The sequence below is a fragment of the Zalophus californianus genome, chromosome 1, assembly GCF_009762305.2.
Source record: "Zalophus californianus isolate mZalCal1 chromosome 1, mZalCal1.pri.v2, whole genome shotgun sequence".
Lineage (NCBI taxonomy): Eukaryota > Metazoa > Chordata > Mammalia > Carnivora > Otariidae > Zalophus > Zalophus californianus.
In genome coordinates, this window is record NC_045595.1 from 10,674,717 (window position 1) to 10,696,808 (window position 22,092).

The window sequence follows — 22,092 nt, forward strand, 5'->3', positions numbered from 1 at the left end:
ATACTAAAAAGTGACTGCCATTGAGATTCCCATCCAGGTAACTGGGAGAGGTTGGAAAGAACTGTATGTTTTTGCAGGAATAACTTGTGAGACCCTCAGTCATAAGTTTCCATTCCCAGAGCATTATTGGGCAATTCCAACTCTTGTCTGAGTCATTCCTTGATCATAGGATGGAAGAGAATTTAGAGCATAAGAAAGGTAAAGAAATTAATGACACTTATTGTTCACTCACTCACACTATATGACACTTATTGTTCACTCACTCACACTATAACATTTATGACATCTTTAAAAGGGGAGATATTAAGTTTAAGGCAATGGAAGGAGTAATATTTGTAGGCATCACTGGAAATTTTCAAATAAAAACAGTTAAAATCATCCAACTAAACAATATAAAATCTTCCACTAAATTCTTCACTACAATTAAAAAAACCTTCTAAACATGGACACCAAATAACCCACACTTGAGTAGATGAGTAGATGAACATCATCAAAGACACGTTTTCCACAATAAAATATGGTGGGATAGAACATTTTTACTTGACCATATTTCACGTTTCTCTGATACCGAGCCCATATTAAGTCACTTTGTTTATGCGAATTTGTCTTTTGTAGATTACACTTGGAGGGTATTTTTCTTTTTTTGTTGTTACTTTTTTTAAAAGATACTATTTATTTGACAGGAGAGAGAGAGAGCACAAGCAGAGGGAGGAGCAGGCAGGGGAGAGGGGAAGAAGCAGGCTCCCTGAGGAGCAGGGAGCCCGATGCGGGGCTCGATCCAGGACTCTGGGATCATGACCTAAGCCGAAGACAGTCACTTAACCAACTGAGCCACCCAGGCGTCCTTGGAGGGTGTTTTTCATAAGCAATTTTGCCTTACTATTCTGTTCCAGGGATACTGTGTATGCTGAGCTGATAAGAGAATGAGATCCTAATGAGGATCACAAAGCCCCATGACTAGCTAAAAATCAACTAGTAGGTTAAAGTCTATATTATCAGGAAGAGTATTTAGGTAGTAAACATAGAAAGGAATGGCAAACACAGTGTGATCTCAGAATTTCCTCTAAAATAAAATTATAAAAAATGGCCTCAGTTGTCAAATGTAGTTTATTTCATAAAACTAGGACAGTTCATCATTCCATGAGGCAAATATGAATCCATAAATTGGTTTTGATTATTGGTTAGGATGAAGTTTGGAAATTAAGAAGAAAACACGAAAATTGTTGGATATCATAAGGAGCATAAAGTTTAATAAAGCAGTTGAACATTAGAAAAATTGAAACTCCAGAGAGATATAGAGGGATTAAGTTCTTCCTTCATGATCAAATAAGAATCACAATTGCTGGATGTTAAGCATTAAGCCTGCAATCAGAGGTACTTCTTTAAAAACGGCCCCTTTATGCATGGAGCACTGGGTGTTATACATAAACAATGAATCATGGAACACTACATCAAAAACTAATGATGTCATTTATGGTGATTAACATAACATAATAAAAAAAGAAAAAAAGAAAAATGGCTCTTTAATGGCTTTCCCCTGAGAAATACATTTAAAGCTCCATTTATTTTATTGTTCCTCAGGCTGTAGATAAAGGGGGTCAGCATGGGCGTGACCACTGTGTACATCACCGGCTATGCACCTGAGTGGGAGCTCTGGGGAGCAGCAGAGCTAAGGTACACTCCTAGGTTGAACAATAAAATAAAGAGACAACCAAGAGGTGAGATGCACAAGTGGAAAATGCTTTGTACTTCCTCTGCTGATGAGATCCACACTATGGAGGAAACTATCTTAGAGTAAGAGTAAAGGACCCAGCCAGGGGTCCCCAGCACCACCCAGTAGCAGTGCTGCAAAGTACATCACCATGTTATTAAGAAAGGTATCAGAACACACTAGTTGGATCATCTGATTGAGTTCACAGAAAAAGTGGGGGATTTCCAAGACTGTACAGAAGGACAGCCGCAACACCATTAAGGTTTGTAACAAGGAATGCAAGACACTGATGATCCAGGACACCAGATCCAGCAGTCCACAAAGCCGTGGGTTCATGATGACCATGTAATGCAGGGGTGATAGAGGGCCACAAACCGGTCGTAAGCCATCACAGTCGGAAGGAGGTTGTCCAAACCTACAAAAAGTATGAAAAAGTACACCTGCATGATGCAGCTTTCATAAGTTATGCCTTTTCTCTGTGTTTGTATATTCGCCAGCATCTTGGGGACGGTGGTGGAAATGAAAGAGATGTCTACAAGGACAGGTTGGCAAGGAAGAAGTACATGGGGGTGTGGAGGTGGGAGTCTGAGCTGATGGCCGGATGATGAGCAGGTTCCCAAGTATGGTGACCAGGTACATGGACAAGAATAACTCAAAGAGGAAGGGCTACAATTCTGGTTCCTCAGAAAATCCCAGAAGAAGAAATTCTGAAATTCGTGTATCATTCTCTAGTCCATGTCATTGACGTGACTACCAAAATAAAAGAGAAAAAGCATGACACGCATGCATTACTAACCTGGCATGTGCATTATTGTTTATATTCTGCACTCAAAAAATTAATGTTTATATTTTATGGAACACGATAAAAACATTAAAAACTAGGAATGGAAGGAAACTACCCCAACTTAAAGTGGTATACGGAAAAATCCACAGCAAACATGGTACTCTCTGGGGATACAGGGAACATTTTCCTGCATGATCAGGAACAAGGCAAGGATGCCAGTTTTTTCCTGACTTCTACTATTATAACACTGGAAGTTCTAACCAGAGCAATTAAAGAAAGAAAAAGAAAGAAAAGGTAACCAAACTGGAAAGGAAGAAATAAATTTATGTATGTAGATGGTGTGATTTATATGTAGAAAGTCCTAATGATGCCACAAAAACACTAATAGAACTAATAAATTAATTCAGCCAAGTAACTGGATACAAAGACAACCTCAAAAATCAGTTGCATTTTTACATATGAACAGTGAACATCTGAAAAGGAAAATAATTGCATTTTTGCCATCTAAAAGAATAAGACTATCACCCCACACCAGTCAGAATGCCTAGCATAAAAGACAAAAATACTAAGTTTGGTGCAGAGCTGGAAAAGAAGGAACCCTTACACTGTTGGTGGGAATGCAAACTGATGCAGCCACTGTGGAAAACATATGGAGATTCCTCAAAAATTTAAAAATAGAACCACCCATGGTCAAGTATGCTGCTTCACAAAGAAGACAAAAACACTAATTTGAAAATATACATGTACCCAATATTGCAGCATTGTTTCAATAGCCAAGATATGGAAGCAGCCAAGTGTCCAGTGCTAGAGGAATGGATAAAGAAGATTGGTATGTATACATATACAATGGAATATTACTCGGCCATAAGAAAGAATGGGATCTTGCCTTCTGCAACAAATGGATGGATTTAGAGGGTGCTATATTAGTGAAATAAATCAAAGACAAATACCATTTGACCTCACTTATATATGTAATCTAAAACCAGAACAAACAAACAGACAAATGCAGAGAACAAAGTGGTACTTGTGAGAGGGCAGGTGTGGGGGGAGTATTTAAAAGGTATTAAGGGGGTAAAAATGAGATCTTGCCATTTGCAACAACATGGAAGAATCTAGAGAGTATAATACTAAGTGAAATCAGTCAGAGAAAGACATATACCATATGATTTTACTCATATATGGAATTTAAGGAACAAAATTCTTTCAAATGAAGAAAGAAAAAAGAGACAAACAAATAGACTCTCTCAACTATAGAGAACAAACTGCTGGTTACCAGAGGGAGGGTGGTGGGGAGATGGTGACATAGGTGAAGGGGATTAACAGTACACTTATGATGAGCACTGAGTAATGTATAAAATGGTTGAATCACTATATTGGACACCTGAAACGAATATAACACTGAATGTCAATTATACTGAAATTAAAAAGTAAAATTTTAAATCGAAAAAAAAACCAAAATCCTTAAGTTACCCAAAAAATCCCCAAATAATAAAAAAAAACACATAGCGGAGCAAGATGGCGGAGGGAGTAGGAGACCTGGATTTCCTTGGTCTCAGGAATTCAGCTGAATAGGGATCAAACCATTCTGAACACCTACGAACTCAACAGGAGATCAAAGAGGAGAGTAGCAACAACTATCTGAACAGAGAAGCGACCACTTACTGGAAGGTAGGACGTGCAGAGAAGTGAATCCGAGGCGATATTCAGGAGGATAGACGGTGGGGGAGGGGCCTCTCGGCCGCTTCTGGCAAGTGATAGAGCCGCGGAGCACAAAATCGGAACTTTTAGAAGTCGGCTCCGCTGAGGGACGTCGCTGCAGTGGCTAAGCAGGGGGTGGAATCCTCCTGGGACAGTGTGGTCTCAGGACCCTCGGGGTCACAGAAAGAACGGGGGAGGCTGAGTGCGCCAGAGCTCCCAGGGATCGGAGCGGGGAAGCCGGCTTCAGAGACGTAGCTGAGGCGCGGGCTCTCAGCTTGGGGTGGCCATAAAGTGTGATCCGCGGCCCAGTCGGGGCACTGCTCCTCCAGCAGGGACCCAACAGGCAGCAGATCCAGGGAGACTCCCCTTACTTCCCTCGGAGGAGCGGTGCGGGAACGCACTGCAGGGATCTGCTGGGTTTGGAGACTCCACATGGTGTCGGGTGCCACAGATAGCAACGCTCGGTCACAGGCCGGGTGAGCACGGAGCGCGGCCGGAGACCGGGGACACGGGAGTGACTGCTTTTCTCTGGGCACACTGAGGAGCGGGGCCCCGAGGTCTCAGCTCCTCCGGGTACAGATTGGGAGGCCACCATTTTTGCCTGGTCCTCCAAGACTGTACGGAGAGCTTGCAGGGAACAAAAGCTCCTGAGAACAAACCCGAGCAGCTTGCTTAGCCCGGACTGACAAGGGCGGGGCAATTCAGCCTCCGGCAAAGACATTTGGGAACCACAGCAACAGGCCCCTCCCCCAGAAGATCAGCACGAACAGCCAGCAAGCCAAGACCAAGTTTACCGATCAAGGAGAATGGGAGAACTCCAGCGCTAGGGGAATACTGCACATAGAATTCATGGCTTTTTTTTTTTACCATGATTCATTAGTTCATCAAAGTTAATTTTTGTTAACTTTTTTTTTTTCTTTTTCCCTTTTTCAACCAACATCTTATCAATCTCTTTTTAAAAAAAAAACATTTTTTATTTTTCATTTTTAGAGTCATATTTTAACCCTTCATAGTAGTTACCCTTATTTTTGGCATATATATATAAGTTGTTCTCTCTTTAAAATTTTGAGATACAGTTTCTTCTAACAGATCAAAATATACCCTAAATCATAGTGTATGGCTCTGTTCTAGTCTCCTGCCTGATCACATTCTCTCCCTTTTTTCTTTTTTCTTTTTTAATCTTCTTTCTTTTTTCAAACAACTTCTTATCTTATCAAGTCCTTTTATAAAATCTTTTATAATTTTCATCTTTACAGTCATCTTCTATCCCTGCATTGTATCAACCTTTTTTTGTACATATATGTCTTTCTTCCTTTAAATTTTAGGAGGCACTTCTTTCTAGCAGACCAAAATACGCCCAAAATCTAGTGTGTGGCACTGATCTATGCACTAGCCTGATCATATTTGATCACATTCTGCTTTTTTTGTATTGTTCTGTTTTTGTTTTTATCTTTTTTTTCTTTTTTTTTTCCTCTTTCTTTTTTCTTTCTTTCCCTTTCTTTTCCCCTGGTTTCAGGTCTTTTCCGATTTGTATAGAGTATATTTGCTGGGGACGTTGTAAACCTGTTAGCATTTTGTTCTCTCATTCATCTATTCTCCTCTGGACAAAATGACAAGACGAAAGATATCACCTCAGCAAAAAGAACAAGAGGTAGTACCGTCAGCCAGGGACCTACTCAATACGGACATTAGTACAATGTGGACCTAGAGTTCAGAATCATGACTTTAAAGATACTAGCTGGGCTTGAAAAAAGCGTGGAAGTTATTAGAGAAACCCTTTCTGGAGAAATAAAAGAACTAAAATCTAACCAAGTCGAAATCAAAAAGGCTATTGATGAGGTGCAATCAAAAATGGGGGCACTAACTGCTAGGATAAATGAGGCAGAAGAGAGAATCAGCAATATAGAAGACCAAATGATGGAAAATAAAGAGGCTGAGAAAAAGAGGGAGAAACAACTACAGGATCACGAGGGCAGAATTCGAGAGATAAGTGATAAAATAAGACGAAACAACATTAGAATAATTGGGATCCCAGAAGAAGAAGAAAGAGAGAGGGGGCAGAAGGTATATTGGAGCAAATAATAGCAGAGAACTTCCCTAATGTGAGGAAGAAAACAGGCATCAAAATCCAGGAGGCACAGAGAACCCCTCTCAAAATCAATAATAATAGGCCAACACCCGACATCTAATAGTAAAACTTACAAGTCTCAGAGACAAAGAGAAAATCCTGAAAGCAGCTCGGGAGAAGAGATATGTAACCTACAATGGTACAAATATTAGATTGGCAACAGACCTATCCACAGAGACCTGGCAGGCCAGAAAGGACTGGCAAGATATCTTCAGAGCACTAAACGAGAAAAATATGCAGCCAAGAATACTATATCCAGCTAGGCTGTCATTGAAAATAGAAGGAGACATCAAAACTTCCAGAACAAACAAAAACTAAAGGAATTTTCAAACACGAAACAGCCCTCCAAGAAATATTGAAAGGGGTCCTCTAAGCAAAGAGAGAGCCTAAAAGCAGCAAAGATCAGAAAGGAACACAGACAACATACAGTAACAGTCACCTTACTGGTAATACAATGGCACTAAATTCATACCTTTCCATAGTTACCCTGAATGTAAATGGGCTCAATGCCCCAATCAAAAGACACAGGCTATCAGATTGGATTAAAAAACAAGACCCATCCATATGCTGTGTGCAAGAGACTTATTTTAGACCCAAAGACACCCCAGATTGAAAGTGAGGGGGTGGAAAACGATTTACCATGCTAATGGACACCAAAAGAAAGCTGGGGTGACAATCCTTATATCAGACACACTAGATTTTAAATCAAAGACTGTAATAAGAGATGAAGAAGGACACTCTATCCTACTTAAAGGGTCTATCCAACAAGAAGATCTAACAATTGTAAATATCTATGCCCCGAACATGGGAGCAGCCAATTATATAAGGCAATTAATAACAAAAGCAAAGAAAACACATTGACAACAATACAATAATAGTGGGGGACTTTAACACCCCCTGACTGAAATGGACAGATCATCTAAGCAAAAGATCAACAAGGAAATAAAGACTTTAAATGACACACTGGAACAAATGATCTTCACAGACATATTCAGATCATTCCATCCCAAAGCAGCAGAATACACATTCTTCTCTAGTGCCCATGGAACATTCTCCAGAATTGATCACATCCTAGGTCACAAATCAGGTCTCAACCGGTACCAAAAGATTGGGATCATTCCCTGCATATTTTCAGACCACAATGCTTTGAAACTAGAACTCAATCACAAGAGGAAAGTCGGAAAGAACTCAAATACATGGAGGCTAAAGAGCATCCTACGAAAGAATGAATGGGTCAACCAGGAAATTAAAGAAGAATTAAAAAAATTCATAGAAACCAATGAAAATGAAAACACAACTGTCCAAAATCTTTGGGATACAGCAAAGGTAGTCCTGAGAGGAGAGTATATAGCAATACAAGCCTTTCTCAAGAAACAAGAAAGGTCTCAAATACACAACCTAACCCTACACCTAAAGGAGCTGGAGAAAGAACAGCAAATAAAGCCTAAACCCAGCAGGAGAAGAGAAATCATAAAGATCAGAGCAGAAATCAATGAACTAGAAACCAAAAGAACAGTAGAACAGATCAACAAAACTAGGAGCTGGTTCTTTGAAAGAATTCACAAGATTGATACACCCCTGGCCAGGCTGATCAAAAAGAAAAGAGAAATGACCCAAATCAACAAAATCATGAATGAAAGAGGAGAGATCACAACCAACACCAAAGAAATACAAACAATTATAAGAATGTAATCTGAGCAACCCTATGGCAGCAAGTTCCATAACCTGGAAGAAATGGGTGCATTCCTAGAGATGTGTCAACTACCAAAACTGACCCAGGAAGAAATAGAAAACCTGAACAGACCTATAACCACTAAGGAAATTGAAGCAGTCATCCAAAATCTCCCAAGAAACAAAAGCCCAGGGCCAGATGGCTTCCCAGGGGAATTCTATCAGACATTTCAAGAAGAATTCATGCCTATTCTCCTGAAACTGTTCCAAAAAATAGACATGGAAGGAAAACTTCTAAACTCATTTTATGAGGCCAGCATTACCTTGATCCCAAAACCAGACAAAGACCCCATCAAAAAAGGAGAATTACAGACCAATATCCTTGATGAACATGGATGCAAAAATTCTCACCAAAATACTAGCCAATAGATTCCAACAGTACATTAAAAGGATTATTCACCACGACCAAGTGGGATTTATCCCTGGGCTGCAAGGGGTTCAACATCCGCAAATCAATCAACGTGATACAATACATTAACGAAAGAAAGAACAAGAATCATATGATCCTCTCAGTAGATGCAGAAAAAGCATTTGACCAAGTACAGCATCCTTTCTTGTTCAAAACTCTTCAGAGTATAGGGTTAGAGGTTACATACCTCAATATCATAAAAGCCATCTACGAAAAACCTACAGCGAATATCATTCTCAGTGGGGAGAAGCTGATAACTTTTCCCCTAAGGTCAGGAACACGGCAGGGATGTCCACTCTCACCACTGCTATTCAACATAGTATTGGAATTCCTAGCCACAGCAATTAGACAACAAAAAGAAATCAAAGGCATCCAAATCGGCAAAGAGGAAGTCAAACTCTCATTCTTTGCAGATGATATGATACTTTATGTGGAAAACCCAAAAGACTCCACCCCAAAACTGCTAGAACTCACACAGCAATTCCGTCAAGTAGCAGGCTATAAAATCAATGCACAGAAATCAGTGGCATTCCTATACACCAACAACAAGACAGAAGAGAAACAAATCAAGGAGTCAATCCCATTCACAATTGCACCCAAAACCATAAGATACCTAGGAATAAATTTAACCAAAGAGGCAAAGGATCTGTACTCAGAAAACTACAAAATACTCAGGAAAGAAATTGAAGAAGACACAAAGAAACGGAAAAACTTTCCATGCTCATGGATTGGGAGAACGAACATTGTGAAGAGGTCAATGCTACCTAGAGCAATCTACACATTCAATGCAATCCCCATCAAAATACCATCCACTTTTTTCAAAGAAATGGAACAAATAATCCTAAAATTTGTATGGTACCAGAAGAGACCCCGAATAGCCAGAGGAATATTGAAAAAGAAAAGCAAAGCTGGCGGCATCACAATTGCAGACTTCCAGCTCTATTACAAAGCTGTCATCATCAAGACAGTATGGTACTGGCACAAAAACAGACACATAGATCAATGGAACAGAATCGAGAGCCCAGAAATGGACCCCCAAGTCTATGGTCAACTTATCTTTGACAAAGCAGGAAAGAATATCCAATGGAAAAAAGACAGTCTCTTCAACAAAGGGTCTTGGGAAAATTGGACAGCCACATGCAGAAGAATGAAACTGGACCATTTCCTTACACCACACAAAAATAGACTCCAAATGGTTGAAAGACCTAAATGTGAGACAGGAGTCCATCAGAATCCTAAAGGAGAACACAGGTAGCAACCTCTTCGACCTCAGCCGCAGCAACTTCATCCTAGAAACATCACCAAAGGCACGGGAAGCCAGGGCAAAAATGCACTATTGGGATTTCATCAAGATAAAAAGCTTTTGCACAGCAGAAGAAACAGTCCACAAAACCAAAAGACAACCCACAGAATGGGAGAAAATCTTTGCAAATGACATATCAGATAAAGGGCTAGTATCCAAAATCTATAAAGAACTTATCCAACTCAACACCCAAAGAACAAATAATCCAATCAAGAAATGGGCAGAAAACATGAACAGACGTTTTTCCAAAGAAGACATCCAAATGACCAACAGGCACATGAAAAAGTGCTCAACATCGTTTGGCATCAGGGAAATCCAAATCAAAACCTCAATGAGATATCACCTCACACCCGTCAGAATGGCTAAAATTAACAAGTCAGGGAACGACAGATGTTGGCGGGGATGTGGAGAAAGGGGAACCCTCCTACACTGTTGGTGGGAATGCAAGCTGTTGCAACCCCTCTGGAAAACAGTATGGAGGTTCCTCAAACAGTTGAAATTAGAGCTACCATTCGATCTAGCAATTGCACTACTGGGTATTTACCCCAAAGATACAAATGTAGGGACCCGAAGGGGTACGTGCACCCCAATGTTTATAGCAGCAATGTCCACCATAGCCAAACTGTGGAAAGAGCCAAGATGTCCATCGACAGATGAATGGATAAAGAAGTGGTATATATACACAATGGAATATTATGCAGCCATCAAAAGGAATGAGATCTTGCCATTTGCAATGACGTGGATGGACCTGGAGGGTGTTATGCTGAGTGAAATAAGTCAATCAGAGAAAGACAGGTATCATATGACCTCACTGATATGAGGAATTCTTAATCCCAGGAACAAACTGAGTGTTAGTGGAGTGGTTGGGGGTGGGAGGGATGGGGTGGCTGGGTGATAGACATTGGGGAAGGTATGTGCTACGGTGAGCGCTGTGAATTGTGCAAGACTGTTGAATTACAGCTCTGTACTTCTGAAACAAAAAACGCAATATATTTTAAGAAAAAAGAAAAAGAAGATAGCAGGAAAGGAAGAATGAAGGGGAGCAAGTAAGAGGGGGAGACGAACCAGGAGAGATGATGGACTCTGAAAAACAAACTGAGGGTTCTAGAGGGGAGGAGGGTAGGGGGATGGGTTAGCCTGGTGTTGGGTATTAAAGAGGGCACATTCTGCATGGAGCACTGGGTGTTATGTACAAACAATGAATCATGGAACACTACACCAAAACAAATGATGTAATATATGGTGATTAACATAACAATAAAAATTAAAAAAGCACATAAAATCTACAGGCAAAACAATCTTAATTAAGGCAAGAAACTGAGAAAGAAGTTATACATTAACTAGTAGAACTTAAAATACTTTTATAGCCAAAATATCTCCATAGAATTAAATAGAGAAACAATAATCTGTAGGGGCGCCTGTGTGGATCATTTGGTTAAGCCTGTGACTCTATTTCAGCTCAGGTCTTGATCTTGGAGTCATGAGATCGAGCCCCAGCTCAGGGTCTGTGCTGGGTGTGGAATCTGCTTAATAGTCTCTCCTTCTCCCTCTGCCTCTGCCTGTCCCCATCAATGCTCTCTCTCTTTCTGTCTCTCTCTAAAAAAAAAAAAAAAAAGAGAGAGAGAGAGGGAGAGACAGAGTGAGAAAAACAATAATCCATAAACATTCAAAATGCTGAAAATTGTAGAAAATGGGCATATAATGTATGGGTATAATAGTAACGGGCAAATCAAAATGGTGACCAAATAATGAATTTTGCACACTAATAGTTTAAGAAAACTCCAAAAAAATCCCTTCCACACCCATCAGCCTGTCAAAAAATTTAAAGAGCTATCACATCGATTGGGTTTGGAACTTTTAACAGGTAGGAAAGTGTACTCTTTTATTTTCATTACAGAAATGTGATGTGCTATAAAATTGGAGGGAAATGATCTGAAAACAGCTATAAGTATTGAAAATATAGATATGCATTATTCACCTCAGGGTTTCTCATCTCAGCACTATTGATATTCTGGCCCAGATCAGTCTCTGTGCTGGGGTTTGTCCTGGGCATTGTAGGATGTCTAGAGCATCTCTGGCCTCTTGTGACACCTCTCCAATCTGACAGCCTAAAATATCCCTGGACTGTGCTCAATGTCCTCTGGAGGACAAAACTGCCCCCAGTGGAGAACCAGTATTTTAACTCAATATCAAAATATTTTTGTATAATTGGTATAACAGCGATTTAATGAGAAAGAATATGAGAAATCCTCAAAAGTGTAAATAACACAGCCATACCCTGAAATATGTGATCACTGAAATAATTAATTAGCATTATACTGGTTGATGGAGGCAAGTCTGTAAGGTGCTATTGAGGGAGACAGCTTTAAAAACAAAACAACAACAACAAAAAAAACAACAGCACTGCACCGGAGCATAAAGAGTATTTACAATGTGCATAAGATTCTATGCATGAATTTGAGTAAAGTGTATGAATATTTCTGTGTGCATAACATAGAAATGTAAGTTTTAAAAGAAACAAAGAGCTTATGAAACAAAGGATAGCAGTGAGAGTGAGATTAGGTTAGGCACGGAGCTGTTTCCAAGAGCTGTCTGAAACACAGTGACAATCTATAACTGACATTATAGAGAGGCATAAAATAGTGTTAATGTAATGACATCAGCGTAGATCACTAATTCAAGATTAAAATACTAAAGACATGGAAACAGGGGGGCCTGGCTGGCTCAATGGTAGAGCCTGTGGCTCTAGATTTCGGGCTGTTGAATTCGAGTACCATGTTGGGGTAGAGATCACTTTAAAAAAACATTAAAACTTAGAAATAAAAGAATATAACAAATAGCCTTTTAAAAAATGAGGGGGGAAGCATTATCTAAGGTTATAATTTGATCTTATGCAAGATATATTAATTCATAGTTGTTAAGAAGGTGAAAGTTAAGTCAAACAATAAAGAAGAATTCCCTCCAAATGATGGCTGCAGGTGACATGACTTTGAGAAATAGATCTAATCACAAAAGGCTGAAAGGTAGAATAACAAATAACAGAAATGTAAAGATATGTTGGAAATATGTATAAAAGGTGATTTATTAATTCAAATGATGCAGAAAAACTTTCTACACTCTCATGATCCATTAGTCTGGATCTTTCTCATCAATATGGGAACACACTCAAATTGTCCCTGGCTTAAAAAGCATGAAAGGAATGCCCTCACTTGACTGCATATCCCTCCTGGCTAATACCCTACATCTCTAGTCCCCTTACTTGCAAAGATTCTTGGACTTGTGCTCTACTCTTATTAAGACCACTTTCTGCCACTCACCACCACTCTTCCATCACCACTACTTAATGCTCAACAATCTCCCCTGCATGGCTGATTTCAGTGTTTACTTTTCTTTTTAGGATCACAAATAAATGTATTCATTAGTTACTCAAGCAAGCCAAAAACCGCAGTGATGTCCTGGTGCTGGACAGGGCTGGGTTGGCTCTCAGGTGGCTTCAGGTAAATATTTTCACCCTTCTATTGTCTCTGACACTTTCCTGCAGTATCTGCTGGGTTTCCAGACTCACTTGCTTGGGGGTCTCTGTGCAAAAGTCCAAGTTCCTCCCTTGAAGGTCGATAATGGACACTGAAGCTCTGTTCTCAAACAATACAGCAGGAGTCTCCTACCCAGACTTAGGACTCCAAAAGAAATAACCCTGTCCCACTCAGCCCAAGGCTGCACCTGCTGAGGGACAACAGCAGAAGAGATATTTATGGCTCCGTATCTACTCCTTAGGCATATTTCCCTCCTTTTACTCCAACCCCTGAGCACATCACTCCACATGGGACATTGCTCTGCACAGATAGGAATTTCTTTCCTGTAGTTCCCTGTTTCCAAGAGACCAGCTAATGAGTCAGGTGAACCCAGTTATTACTCTTCCCTGAACTCACCTGCCTCCCACAGAGCTAACCTCTTACAAACTTATCCCAACCCTGAGTTCAAGATTTCTCCAAATCTAAGAGTGAAGAATTTTTCTTTACTAGGCTCCTTGGGTGTCCCAAATCTTAAGTCATGGTGGGACACAGCATTGATATCTCCAGAGGATTGCTATCCCCCCTTCAACGAGGTGAAGAAATGTATTCCTCTGACATAAAACCATGAGGACTACAGTCCTTGGCTTCCATGACATTTTTGCCAAAATAGTTAAGAGTTCAATGCTTTAAGATAAATTAAGAGTTGTTGTTTCTTCTAAATTTATAAAATATTTTGGTAATTAAAAGATACATGTATTTAGGTATAGGGCCTCAGGTTTACCTGACGAAAAGAGTTCTAGAGATGGATGGTGGTGCCATCTGCCCAACAATGTGAATGTATTTCATCCCGCTGAGCTGTGCACTTAAAAATGGTTAAGGGGCACCTTGGTGGCTCAATTGGCAGAATCTCTGACTCTTGATCTCAGCTCAGGTCTTGATCTCAGAATGGTGAGTTCAAGCCCTGTGTTAGGCTCTGCACTGGGCATAGAGCCTAATGAAAAATAAAATAAAAATAAAAACATTTAAAAAATGCTTAAGAGGTGCGTGAAAGAGTTCATTGGGATTGAGGAGCGCACTTGCTGTGATGAGCACCGGGTGATGGATGGAAGTGCTGAATCACTAAATTATACACCTGAAATTAATATTTTACTGTATGTTAACTAACTAGAAAAAACTATTTAAAAAAAAGATTATACTTATCTTCATACATACTGAGAAATGTATAGAATGTTGAATCATTTTATTGTATCCCTGAAGTGAAAAAAACACTGCATGTTACTTATTCTTGAACAAAAAACATTTTTTTAACACAAAATAAAAAAAAATTTAAAAGACAAAAGGATAAAAAGATTACTTATGATTGTCCAGGTGGGACTAAAGTAATCACAACGGTCCTCCAAATGTTGAGGAGGGAGACCGAAGAGTTGGTGTCAGAGAGCCTTTGAAAATGCTGCCCTGCTGGCTCTGAAGGTGGAAGAAGGGCCATGAACCCAGGAATGTCGGCAGCCAGCAAGAGAGACTAGAATTGGAAAAGAAACAGATTTTCCCTTGAGCCTCTAGAAGGAACGCAACCCTGCAGATATGTTGCTATTGGTCCGATGAGACTCCTTCCAAGCTTCTGACTTAAAACATTAAGAAACTAGTGTGGGGATATTTTACAGCAGCAGGGGGAATCTTATATGCACATAGTCAATAAAATTATTTGAGGGAATTGAGTTTAAGTCTCTCAATTCACTCACCAGCTTCCTTTGGATAAGGGCAATTTATATTACAAACCCACAGTAGTTAGAAAGGAAAATTTAAATCCTATGGAGATAGTCTGCCCCATCAGCTGGTACAGTGAGCTCCTCACAGTATAAATGTTCGTGTGGTGTGACTACGAGGCCTTTGAGGCAATGATATAGGAAAGGAACTCATCAAAATTATGGCCACTCATTGTAATTTAAATCTTTGTATTCCTGTATCCTTTTATTTCACATAAATTCAAAAGTTCATTCTTTTCAAAAGTGCTATCCTCTCCATTCTTCTCAAGATTGCTTTCAACATAAAAGATGAAATCATAAATGTGTCTGTATGTGTACACATGTGAATGAGCTTATGTGAAAGAAAATGTGTGCAAACCACATACATATCCAAGACACAACCATTACCCTCAAATGTTGTCTTTGAGGTAAAAAAGGAAGTTCCACACATTTTATTCATTCTCAAAAACGTCCATATGAAGTTATATTTATTTATTTATTTATTAAGTTCAATTAGCCAACGTATAGTACATTAGTTTCTGATGTAGTGTTCAGTGATTCATTAGTTGCATATAACACCCAGTGCTCATCAGATCACGTGTCCTCCCTAATGCCAAACACCCAGTTACCCCATCCCCCCACCCCTCTCTTCTGCAACCCTCAATTTGTTTCCCAGAGTCCAAAGTTATGTTTAGATTCCCACATTACCTTCAGAAATAGGGAATACAATGCTCAGCATGCTTAAATTTTTAGTAATTACCTAACAAAGCGTTAAAACTTATGTACACTCTTGAAGTAAGCAAGATGGCGGAGGAGTAGACCTGGATTTCGTCTGGTCCCAGGAATTCAGTTGGATAGGGACCAAACCATTCCAAACACCTACGAACTCAACAGGAGATTGAAGAAAAGAATAGCAACAACTCTGAACAGAAAAGCCACCACTTTCTGGAAGGTAGGACGTGTGGAGAAGTGAAACCGAGGCGATATTCGGGAGGATAGACAGCGGGGGAGGGGGCCTCCGTTGGCTGCACCTGGCAAGTGCTAGAGCCGCGGAGCACAAAATCAGAACTTTTTGAAGTCGGCTCCGCTGAGGGACGTCGCTCCAGTGTCCGGGCAGGGGGTGGAACCCTCACGGGACAGGGTGGTCTCAGGACCCTCGGGGTCACAGAAAGACCAGGGGAGCCTGAGTGCGGCAGAGCTCCCAGGTATCAGAGTGGGGAAGCCGGCTGCAGAGACGGAGCCCAGGCGCCGAGCTCGGGGTTGCCATAAACTGTGATCGGTGACAGTCGGGCCACTGCTCCTCCAGCAGGGACCCAACAAGCGGCAGATCCGGGGGGACTCCCTTCCTCCCCCGGGAGGAGCGGCGCGGGAGCGCACCGCAGGGATCTGCTGGGTTTGGAGACTCCACACGGGGTCGGGTGTCAGAGATAGAAACGCTCGGTCACAGGCCAGGTGAGCACGGAGTGCGGCCGGAGACCAGGGAGACGGGAGTGACTGCTTTTCTCTGTGGGCGCACTGAGGAGCGGGGCCCCGAGTTCTCGGCTCCCCCGGGGCAGAGATTGGGAGGCCGCCATTTGCACTCTCATCCTCCAAAGCTGTAGGGAATGCTTGCAGGGAACAAAAGCTCCAGAGAGCAAACCCCAGCAGATTACTTAGCCTGGATCGACAACTGGCGGGGAAATTCCACCTCCCGCAAAGCCATTTGGGAACCACGGCAACAGGCCCCTCCCCCAGAAGATCAGCACGAACAGCCAGCCAAGACCAAGTTTACCGATCAAGGAGAACGGGAGAACTCCAGCGCTAGGGGAATACTGCACATAGAATTCATGGCTTTTTTCCCATGATTCATTAGTCTTTCAAAGTTAATTTTTTAAACTGTCTTTTTTTTTGAAGTTTTCTTTTTCCCTTTTACAACCAACATCATATCAATCCCTTTAAAAAAAATTTTTTTTTTATTTTTCATTTTTAGATCATATTCTATCCCTTCATAGTAGTTACCCTTATTTTTGGCGTATATATATAAGTTGCTCTCTTTAAAATTTTGACATAAAGTTTCTTCTTTTTTTAAAAATTTTTTTATTGTTATGTTAATCACCATATATTACATAATTTGTTTTGGTGTACTGTTCCATGATTCATTGTTTGTTCATAACACCCAGTGCTCCATGCAGAATGTGCCCTCCTCAATACCCATCACCAGGCTAACCCATCCCCCAGCCCCGCCCCTCTAGAACCCTCAGTTTGTTTTTCAGAGTCCATCATCTCTCCTGGTTCGTCTCCCCCTCTGACTTACTCCCCTTCATTCTTCCTCTCCTGCTATCTTCTTTTTCTTTTTTCTTAAAATATGTTGCGTTATTTGTTTCAGAAGTACAGATCTGTGATTCAACAGTCTTACACAATTCACAGCGCTCACCGTAGCACATATCTTCCCCAATGTCTATCACCCAGCCACCCCATCCCTCCCACCCCCGACCACTCCAGCAACCTTCAGTTTGTTTCTGAGATTAAGAATTCCTCATATCACTGAGGTCATATGATACATGTCTTTCTCTGATTGAGACATAAAGTTTCTTCTAACAGATCAAAATATTCCCTAAATCACTAGTGTATGGCTTTGTTCTAGTCAACTGCCTGATCACATTCTCTCCTCTTATTTTCTTTCTTTTTTTTTAATCCTCTTCTTTCTTTTTTCAAACACCTTATCAATTCCTTTTTTAAAATGTTTGATAATTTTCATCTTTACTGTCATATTCCATCCCTTCATCATACAAACCCTTATTTGTACATATTTAAGTCTTTCTTTCTTTACAATTTTAGGGGGCACTTTCTCCTAACAGACCAAAATACACCCAAAATCTAGTGTGTGGCACTGATCTATGCACCAGTCTGATCATAGTTGATCATATTCTGTTTTTTTTTTTTTTTTTGGTCCTCTTCTGTTTTTGTTTGTTTTTATCTTTTTCCTTTTCTTTTTTTTTCTCTTTCTTTTTTCTTTCTTTCCCTTTCTTTTCCCCTGGTTTCATGTCTTTTCTGATTTGTTTAGAGTATATTTTCTGGGGACGTTGTTAAGCTGTTAGTATTCTGTTCTCTCATTCATCTATTCGAGGATAAACAATATGATAAGATGAAACAACATTAGAATAATTGGAATCCCAGAAGAAGAAGAGAGGAGAGAGGGGGGCAGAAGGTATATTGGAGCATATTATAGCAGAGAACTTCCCTAATGTGGAGAAGGAAACAGGCATCAAAATCCAGGAGGCACAGAGAACCCCTCTCAAAATCAATAATAATAGGTCAACACCCTGACATCTAATAGTAAAACTTACAAGACTCAGAGACAAAGAGAAAATCCTGAAAGCAGCTCGGGGGAACAGATATGTAACCTACAATGGTAGAAATATTAGATTGGCAACAGACTTATCCAAAGAGACCTGGCAGGCCAGAAAGGACTGGCATGATATCTTCAGAGCAATAAATGAGAAAAATATGCAGCCAAGAATACTATATCCAGCTAGGCTGTCATTGAAAATAGAAGGAGAGATAAAAAATTTCCAGGACAAACAAAAACTAAAGGAATTTTGCAAACACAAAACCAGCCCTCCAAGAAATATTGAGAAGGGTCCTCTAAGCAAAGACAGAGCCTAAAAGCATAGACCAGAAAGGAACACAGACAATATACAGTAACAGTCACCTAACAGGCAATACAATGGCACTAAATTCATATCTTTCAATAGTTACCCTGAATGTAAATGGGCTAATGCCCTAATCAAAAGACACGGGCTATCAGATTGGATTAAAAAACAAGACCCATCCATAGGCTGTCTGCAAGAGACTCATTTTAGACCCAAAGACACCCACACATTGGAAGTGAGGGGGTGGACAACCATTTACCATGCTAATGGACACCAAAAGAAACCTGGGGTGGCAATCCTTCTATCAGACAAATTAGATTTTAAACCAAAGACTGTAATAAGAGATGAGGAAGGACACTCTATCCTACTTAAAGGGCTTATCCACCAAGAAGATCAAACAATTATAAATATCTATTCCCCTAACATGGGAACAGCCAATTATATAAGGCAATTAATAACAAAAGCAAAGAAACACATTCACAACAATACAATAATAGTGGGGGACTTTAACATCCCCCATCCACTGAGATGGACAGATCATCTGAGCAAAAGATTAACAAGGAAATAAAGACTTTAAATGACACACTGGACCAAATGGACTTCGCAAACATATTCAGAACATTCCATTCCAAAGCAACGGAATACACATTCTTCTCTAGTGCTCATGGAACATTCTCCAGAATAGATCACATCCTGGGTCACCATCAGGTCTCAACTGGTACCAAAAGATTGGGATCGTTCCGTGCATATTTTCCGACTGCAATGCTTTGAAACTAGAAATCAATGACAAGAGGAAAGTTGGAAAGAACTCAAATACATGGAGGCTAAGGAGCATCCTACTAGAGAATGAATGGGTCAACCAGGAAATTAAAGAAAATTAAAAATAAAACATGGAATCAAATGAAAATAAAAACACAACTGTTCAAAATCTTTGGGATGCAGCAAAGGCAGTCCTAAGAGGAAAGTATATAGCAATACAAGCCTTTCTCAAGACACACAAAGGTCTCAAATACACAACCTAACCCCACACCTAAAGGAGCTAGAGAAAAAACAGCCAATTAGGCCTAAACCCAGCAGGAGAAGAGAAATCATAAAGATCAGAGCAGAAATCAATGAAATAGAAACCAAAAGAAGAGTAGAAGAGATCAACGAAACTAGGAGCTGGTTCTTTGAAAGAATTAAGAAGATTGAAAAACCCCTGGCCATAATTATCAAAAAGAAAAGAGAAAGGACCCAAATCAACAAAATCATGAATGAAAGAGGAGAGATCACAACCAACACTAAAGAAATACAAACAATTATAAGAACATATTATGAGCAACTCTATGCCAGCAAATTGATAACCTGGAAGAAAGGGGTGCATTCCTAGAGATGTATCAACTACCAAAACTGAACCACGAAGAAATAGAAAACCTAAACAGACCTATAACCACTAAGGAAATTGAAGATTTTGGGAGATCCAAAATCTCCCAAGAAACAAAAGCCCAGGGCCAGATGGCTTCCCAGGGGAATTCTACCAAACATTTCCCGATGAGTTAATACCTATTCTCCTGAAACTGTTCCAAAAAATAGAAATGGAAGGAAAAGTTCCAAACTCATTTTATGAGGCCAGCATTACCTTGATCCCCAAACCAGACAAAGACCCCATCAAAAAGGAGAATTACAGACCAATATCCTTGATGAACATGGATGCAAAAATTCTCACCAAAATACTAGCCAATAGGATCCAACAGTACATTAAAAGGATTATTCACCACGACCAAGTGGGATTTATCCCTGGGCTGCAAGGCTGCTTCAACATTCACAAATCAATCAACGTGATACAATACATTAACAAAAGAAAGAACAAGAATCATATGATCCTCTCAATACATGCAGAAAAAGCATTTGACAAAGTACAGCATCCTTTCTTGATCAAAACTCTTCAGAGTATAGGGACAGAGGGTACATACCTCAATATCATAAAAGCCATCTACGAAAAACCTACAGCGAATATCATTCTCAATGGGGAAAAGCTGAGAGCTTTCCCCTAAGGTCAGGAACGTGGCAGGGATGTCCACTTTCACCACTGCTATTCAACATAGTATTAGAGGTCCTAGCCACAGCAATCAGACAACAAAAAGAAATCAAAGGCATCCAAATTGGCAAAGAGGAAGTCAAACTCTCACTCTTTGCAGATGATATGATACTTTATGTGGAAAACCCAAAAGACTCCACCCCAAAACTGCTAGAACTCACACAGCAATTCCGTCAAGTAGCAGGCTATAAAATCAATGCACAGAAATCAGTGGCATTCCTATACACCAACAACAAGACAGAAGAGAGACAAATCAAGGAGTCGATCCCATTCACAATTGCACCCAAAACCATAACATACCTAGGAATAAATTTAACCAAAGAGGCAGAGGATCTGTACTCAGAAAACTATAAAATACTCATGAAAGAAATTGAAGAAGACACAAAGAATGGAAAAACATTCCATGCTCATGGATTGGAAGAACAAACATTGTGAAGATGTCAATGCTACCTAGAGCAATCTACACATTCAATGCAATCCCCATCAAAATACCATCCACTTTTTCAAAAAAATGGAGCAAATAATCCTAAAATTTGTATGGAAGTAGAAGAGACCCCGAATAGCCAGAGGAATGTTGAAAAAGAAAAGCAAAACTGGCGGCATCACAATTCTGGACCTCCAGCTCTATTACAAAGCTGTCATCAAGACAGTATGGTACTGGCACAAAAACAGACACATAGATCAATGGAACAGAATAGAGAGCCCAGAAATGGACCCTCAACTCTATGGTCAACTACTCTTTGAGAAAGCAGGAAAAAATGTCCAATGGCAAAAAGACAGTCTCTTCAACAAATGGTGTTGGGAACATTGGACAGCCACATGCAGAAGAATGAAACTGGACCATTTCCATACACCACACATGAAAGTAGACTCCAAATGGTTGAAAGACCTAAACGTGAGACAGGAGTCCATCAAAATTCTAAAGGATAACACAGGCAGCAACGTCCTCAACCTCAGCCACAGCAACTTCTTCCTAGAAACATCACCAAAGGCAAGTGAAGCTAGGGCAAAAATGAACTCTTGGGATTTCATCAAGATAAAAAGCTTTTGCACAGCAAGAGAAACAGTCCACAACATCAAAAGACAACCCACATAATGGGAGAAAATATTTGCAAATGACTATCAGATAAAGGGCTAGTATCCAAAATCTATAAGGAACTTATCAAACTCAACACTCAAAGAACAAATAACCCAATCAAGAAATGGGCAGAAGATATCAACAGACATTTTTCCAAAGAAGACATTCACATGTCCAATAGACACATGAAAAAGTGCTCAACATCGCTCAGCATCAGGGAAATCCAAATCAAAAGCTCCATGAGATACCACCTCACACCAGTCAGAATAGCTAAAATTAACAAGTCA

The 22,092-nt window shown here is 40.2% G+C and overlaps 1 pseudogene; it reads right to left on the bottom strand.

Moving 5' to 3' along the window:
• Nucleotides 1-1,632: 1,632 nt before the first annotated feature.
• On the bottom strand, nt 1,633-2,436 carry LOC113917209 (annotated as a pseudogene).
• Nucleotides 2,437-22,092: the final 19,656 nt, after the last annotated feature.